The sequence below is a fragment of the Aedes aegypti genome, chromosome 3, assembly GCF_002204515.2.
Source record: "Aedes aegypti strain LVP_AGWG chromosome 3, AaegL5.0 Primary Assembly, whole genome shotgun sequence".
Lineage (NCBI taxonomy): Eukaryota > Metazoa > Arthropoda > Insecta > Diptera > Culicidae > Aedes > Aedes aegypti.
This window is the reverse complement of record NC_035109.1, coordinates 315669797-315677440: the sequence shown is the minus strand read 5'-3', so window position 1 is coordinate 315677440 and position 7644 is coordinate 315669797.

Here is a 7644-nt window from a genome sequence, read left to right as displayed (position 1 = left end):
TATTCTGTTAAATGTTTCAAGTAGATAGTAGTAAGCATCAAATGGAAGGTTTTTCAACATATCATAATGGATATTGTCTGGACCAGTAGAACTTCCCTTACAACTCTTTAGCGCAATCTGTAACTCATGCATCGTAAATTCTTTATTAAGGTCATTTTGGCCGATTTCGTCGTAAAAGATAGTTTCGTTGGCTTCAAAATCTATCATTTGTTGCCTGAATTCAGGTGAATAGGCCGCTATACTTGACGTAAATGCAAACTGTTTGCCCAATTCTTCAGCGATTTCATTCGGCGAATGTATTAATCCTGAGCTACCTTTTAAGCATGTTATACCTTGGAAGCTAGTTTTTCCTGAAATTGTTTGTACCTTCGACCAAATTTCGTTTAAAGGTGTTGAGTTATCGATAGATGATACATACTTTTGCCACGATTCTCTTTGGCAACGACGAATAACGCGTCGTGCTTTCGCTTTTGCAATTTTGTACGCTTTTTCTGTCTCAGAATTAAAAGTGCGATTGAATTCTTTGAGCGCTTTATTTCTGGCTTTAATACAATCAGAGACCTCGCTGCACCACCATGGTGGTTTACACTTTTTGACTATACTAGACGTTTGAGGAATCGTTTGTTTCGCTGAATGTAAAACGCTAAAAGAAAAGTGGTCTAGTTGGTCTAAAGGAGTTGATGGATTTTGCTCATCTAATGTAGAAGTTACTACCACAGACAGTCTGTCTTACTACATTCTGGAATGTATACCAGTCAGCAGCCGACGTTATCCAACGAGGGCGTCTCGAAGAATTGATAATCCGCGTGAGTGGTGAAATTAAAATTGGGAAATGGTCACTTGAGCATAGATCAGTGTGTACCATCCAATTAAAATGTCTTGATAAACAAGGAGATCCGAATGAAATATCTATAGCTGAGAAACTATTGTACGCCACGCTAAAGTGGGTTGGTGAACCGTCATTAAAGATGTTAAGGTTCCAGTCATTGATTGTCGATTCAATCATTCTTCCCCGGGCATTATCCAACTCACTACCCCATATCGTATTATGTGCATTACAATCAGTAGTTACAGAAGTCATCTAACTGTGATCTTTGTATCTGCTGATCTGGAGGTAGAATGAGACAAGTGTGAATTCAAGCGGGTAATACATTCTTACTGCTACAGCTTGTAGATCAGTATTAAGTTCTAACTCTCTTGAGTGAAATCCGTCTTTAACGCAAATCGCTACTCCGCCCGAGGCTCGCATGTGAAATTGGTCTAGTTTATAATATATTGAGTAATTTTTAAGCGTAGGTTTTCGAGAGTGATTAAAATGACTCTCTTGGATACAAATTGCAAAGGGATTGAAGTTACTTATTAACAATTTAAGTTCATTGAAATTGTTGTAGAATCCATTTAAATTCCACTGTAATATGCAACTATCCATGGTTGTAACGAGAAATTGTCCAAGAGATGTGTAGTGTTATTACAAAGAATTACATTGTGTTGTCACTGAATTGCTCTTCATTGATATTGATCGATTGTGTAAACTGTGAAAGTATGCTGAGATTGTTTGATTCTGTTATAATGTTAGTCGTGTTAGAATTAGATATTTTCTTCTCATTTTCGTTTGATGTGTTATTGGTGGTGTTAGTACTGTTTTTCATTATTGGGATACTGGGTTGGTTTGGAAGATGTTGTTCCATACTTGGTGGTACGCTGTTTTGGTCATTGAGATTGTTATCTCTCTCATTTGTTGTATAGATGGGTATTGATGTATTATCGGAGGTCCTCGTAGAATTCATCTGAGTTCTGCTGATTGCTCGGCTTGCTACCGGCCGTTGCTGATTTGGTCGATGGTTGGATGAGTTACGTTCTGTTGAGGCGATGTGATCTTCGTTGGAACGATTGGTCATTTCATTGTTCTTTTGTTGATCTGCTTCATTGTGCTGAGATTTGAATAGGCTAGAGAACGGTTGCCTCAGCTTGGGAGGATTAGGGTCGGGTGCTTGTAGTCTTCTTTTTTGTCTGGCTTCGCGATATGTTATCTTCTCGGTGACCTTCATGCGTTGAATCTCTAATTCATCTTTGTAGATAGGGCAGTCCTTTGACAAAGTGTGATGATCTCCACGACATACGATGCATTTCAATCCTTGTTGACACTGGGTCTTGTCATGATAGAGGTTAGCAGAACTGGCACATATTTGGTTGCCTTTGCAAACTGATTTCTTATGGCCGAATTTCAAACAGTTCATACACCGTAGTGGTGGAGGGATGTACTGCTTGATTTTGCAGCAATGGAAGCCAGTGTCGGTCGAGTTTGGTAGATGCCCAAGGTCGAACGTTAAGATGAACACTCCGGAATCTTCGAAATCACCTTTTTTGTTGCGACGCTGAACCCTTTTCACGTCAGTCACGTGTTGGGAGCTCAGTTTATCAAGGATCTCCTCATCAGTGTGCATTTTGAGATCAGGGCAAAATATGATTCCGCGAGAACTGTTCAAGGTAGGGTGTTCCGAAATTTCGATGTTGATGATTCCTCCGAAAACCTTTTGCTTCTTCAGTTTCTCTGCCTGTTGTCTGTCAACGGTCTTGAGTAAGAGGCCGCCATCTTTTTGTCCTAACAATAGTAATATTCGGGGTTATGTTGTTCATTGCCTTCCTGATGAAAAACGGGGATACCGTTTTCATTGTTTCGTCCTGGTCCGTTCGCTTCAGGGTCAAAAAACGTGGTCCATTGTAACTGTCCACTTTCATCAGCTTTGTGAACTGGATCTCCTTTTGCGTCAAACGATTCGCTGTTCGTTTCTTCCCATTGTTGCCACGACTGCTTTCTTTTGTTGTCCATTCCAACTCTTGTTGATCTATATCCAAGCCATTATACCTGGACCCGAACGCTCAGGATAGCCCTCCTCCGCCGCCTGAATCCTCTGCCATGTCACCGACCAGTCCGCTAAACTATTTGTAACGATTTGCTTCAACAACCACTAAATTAATTTGTATAGGGTCTTCGCGGTATGAAAAAAGGGCTTTAGCTTGAAGAGCGCACGATGAAACGATGTTTCCCACTCAAAAGCTTCAACCAAACTCTGCAATATAATGTATGGGTGGTTAAGCATCGTAACAATACAAATATAGATATTTTCTCATACATACATTTTGAAAATACAATACGATATATTGTTCATGTATTGTCTTGATTAGCAATTCGTGTATTGTTGTACAATACAAAAAAAATTCAAAGAACTGTATTTCAATTAGTGGTGAAAAGTATAGAATTTGTATTTTGTATGGATTGTCCCCCAACTTAGGGCCCATTCACAAATTTCATAACGCTGGAAGGGGTGGGTGGGTGTCTTCAAGATGTTACAGGTCATACAAAATTCGGAAAATATTCATACAAAAAGCGTTACTTGGGGGTGGGTGGGTATCCAAAATGGCTAATTTCAGCGTTATGAAATATGTGAACAAGCCCTTACCGGATATTCGTGCCAACAGTAGCAAAATAATTTTAACTCATATAGAAGTAAAGATATTTACCATGGTTGCATTCGTCGTTATAGCTAATGTCAAGTGACTTCTACAAAACTACTTATTTTTACATTTTGAATATTTTTCACTAACATTTCTTGCTTTCTGCACTTGTTTTGTTTACTTCTTTTAGCCAAGCTATACAGAAAAAAGCGACAGTTGTTTTACGCGAAAATAGGAATTTGACCAAAATTGTAAGGTACAAAACCAATAAAAAACAATACAGTGCTCTGTTACAATATATTATATTGTTTTTGAATTACATTCAATTACAATACGCTGTATTGTATCCAATACGTTATATTGTACATTAATGGTTTATTCCATTCACTGAATGATACGTTTTTATCCGGGTTGTCGTCACCATCAGTTTATCATTTTGTTTACATCTTTTTCGTTACTAATACAAGCTAACACATACTAAGACTTGGACCCCTTCTATAGGACATTGCATCAAGATGCTTATAAATTTCACAAATAATATGTCATGTCCTCTCCACATGATTGTATTTTTTAAAACACATCAATACACTGAAACAAGTGTTGCAGTAATGAGAACCATGAACGTGTTTTTAAATTTACTATTCCAACCACGATTGAGCTATCATGAACGCTTTTTATTCGCGTTTTGTTCCCTCTCAATCCAACCGCTTCGATAGCCGAGCGGCTAGCGTTCGCGCTTGACTATCACCAGATCCTCGGTTCGATTCTGGTCTGCTGCAAGTTTTTAACCATGATATAGTAATTTTTACTATACAAATGGTGCCATGGTAAAATTGAATGCACAAAATATTCTAAATAAATGCGAATTTAGTCTGCACAAATCAAGTGGCGTTGTGTATTTAATTTAACCCTCTGATATAGTATTTTCAACCGCAACGCTGTTCTCAGTGTAGGGTCCTAAAGCTCAGTCCCAATTTTAGTGCCAAACGCTTAAGATTAGGCCAAAAACTCATGTTTACTCAATTTTTTAATGTTTTTCGTTTGTTTACGTCCAAAACACATTTTTTAAGTTTTTTTTAGATTTTGTCACACCCCGTGACTTAAACTCAAATTTTGGTTGTATTTTGTTTTCCGTGTTCCTTCCGAAATGTCGATAGGAACAGGGGGTATACGCAACGAGATGCGCCTATCGTTTTGTGGGTGTGTTCGTGTGGCTCACAACGCTGCTAGATTTCCCGCTGTTTGAGTGTTGAAAAGCATCAGTATTTGCTGCCTGTCTTGGCCCGCGTTTTCGACCTGTGCTGTGTGGGCTGGCCCGCGTGAGAGATGATTATCAGGCGAGCTTTGTAGTTGACAGTCGTACACCCACCTCAGTGTTAAAACTAAAACCCCTGTGGTGTTTTTGTCGACTAGCTACCACCGCTAGCTTTCACCAACGGGTCCAACGAAAAATCGAAGGCACGGTTCCAAACAAGGATCGTAAAGGGATCAATAGTAGAAATAGTACTGAAAAGAACTGTTTTAGTAGCACTGAAAAGTACCGTTTTTAATTTTAGCACTGAAAAGTACTGTTTATGTAGCACTGAAAAGTACTGTTTTATTGCTTTAGATAGTTTTTAAGAAAACTTCCAAGAGCAGAGAGAATTCGTGTACGCACAGCACGAAGGTACGATGCGCATGCGCACTGATAGGATCCAATTATGTGTCCATTCACATAGTCGAAATCTATGTAATCTTACACATTAGTTCAATATAAAGAGTATGAATTTCAACCTCGCGTGAACTTTGTTGTTATCGAGCCATTTTGTCAACCAGCACGCACGGCAGCAAGGACTAAACGCTCTTAAGAAATGTTTGTTGGAAAATGATTCAATTTGTTTTACTGTCAACAACAATATTTTGGCCAAATTACAGGATAATGTAGGAAGAAACGGAAAAAACGAAAATCATGCTACACCACCTGGATCAAAGCTGGTCGACGTATAAACGATGCTGACAAGAAGGAATGGGTTACATGCATGGCCTGATTCGCTATAGCTATAGTATACTCGCCACATAGTAACGCACATGCGCTATAGTGTCTATGCACAGTGGCGCGGAAAGTGGGTAGGACAGGTAGGACATGTACTACGCACAAAATCACGTGGGTAGGACAGTCAAAGGATTGTCCTATCCACGATCAAACAAAAACAAAATAAAAACAAGATCAGTAGTAAACTTGAAAAATAAATTCTCATGAGCGTGACATTCCTCTAATGCATTTCTGAATCAATCAATGGATATTTTCTTCAAAACATCAACAGCCAACCTTGTATATGTTATGGAATAAATTGCCTTAGGCATTCATGGAAGTAATTCTTGAGAAGTGTCTGTGGAACATCCATAGGAAATTATCATAAAATCATTGAAGAATATTTGGATGAAGTAATGGATAATTCTAACAGCAATCGCATCCTGTTATATACAGCACGAGTGTGATGGTGCTAGTGATTTGTGAAAAGCATTGATGAATCTCTTGACGATTTTCTGAGCAATTCCTTAAAAAATCCCGCAGCACACTCTCCAAAACTTCTTGGCTGATGCAGAATAGCCGTATGAATTTCTGGAAGCACTTCGCTGTTAATTCCTGATCGATTTGTTTAAATTCCTACTATTATTTTGTTCCATCGGTCATAGGATCGCAGAATATCCCAGGGAAAGCGATGAATAAATCAATGGATAAGGTCTTGAAGAAGTTAGGGGGTTATGGAGAATTCAGATGATTTCTGAAATAGTCTTTGGAGTAATTCCGTTCTCCTTAAGAAAATCACGGGTAAATTCCTAAGGTATCCTAAACAAAATCCTAGGAAAAAATCCATAGGAAAACTCGTAGAGAAATTCCTAGAAAAAAAAAAACGCTAACTTTCCAGATCTGAATATTTGAGCAAATACCTAAAAAAATCTGATGACATTCCTCGATAAAAAACACATACAGTAATACTGATCGTAATGTCACGACGAATTCTCAAATATAAGGTCTCAGATTTTAAAGAAATGTCTGCTCTGATGCTCTTATCTCCTGGCTTCTATTAGGTTTCGTTTTGATTTGTTTTCTTGGTTTCTGGTTGAACTCGTTTTGGGTCCTCCCAGGTTACTTTTTGTTTTTTTTTTTTATGGCAAGAGGTATCTAATTTCCTAATATTAAGGTACTCAGTCGATACCAGCCATGTAAAAACGAAAAGCTTTCTTAGTCTTGTGGTAATGACTGGCATGAAAATGAGGGTGTTAGAAGTAAAGGGCAACCATTTTTATTCTATACAAATTATATGGGAGTCAAACACACAAGCCAGTCTTCAAAGAATTGTGTTATTTTTTCCGTAGAGTGGAAAAATCAACTGAAAATATCGTTAGAACGCTTGGAAACAGTAGAATTTCCTCTAATCAATTCAAAACCGATGGAAATTTCTCCAATTACGTTTGAGCACCTCAAATATAGAAACATTAAATTTCAAGTCCAGGGTTAAAAATTTTCTTAGCCGACGATTGTCCTACCCATGGTTTCAAACGTGGACGCGCCTCTGTCTATGCTCGATTAATCGCTAAAAGGTAACGCGAAAAATATTTGTATGGCGAAATGCATCTAACGAATTATTTCTCTAAATTGGGAACTTTTTTCGAAAAAATATTCGGTACTGGTTGTACGTACTTACTGGGGCCTTCCTTATCCGTGTGGTTAAAGTCCGCGGCTACAAAGCAAAGCCATGATGAAGGTTTCTGGGTTCGAATCCCGGTCGGTTCAGGATCTTTTCGTAATGAAAATTTCCTTGACTTCCCTGGGCATAGAGTATCATCGTACCTGCCACACGATACCCAACAAACAATTTGATGTAACAAGAGTTGAACAAACCACTCTGAAGCATATTCTAGCTGAATAAACCATTGTTCGACTACAAATGTTACTTGGGTATACAAATGCGAAAATGGCAAATTTGGCAAAGAAAGCTCTCAGTTAATAACTGTGGAAGTGCTCATAAGAACACTACGCTGAGAAGCAGGCTCTGTCCCAATGAGGACGTAAATGCCAAGAAGAAGAAGAAGAAGTTGTACGTATTGATGGCGGCTATCACACCTATCAAATATTTTTTCGATTACTGCTTTCATTTACGAGAAATTTGAAGTAAGATGCCTTTCCCATACAAAATAAAACGA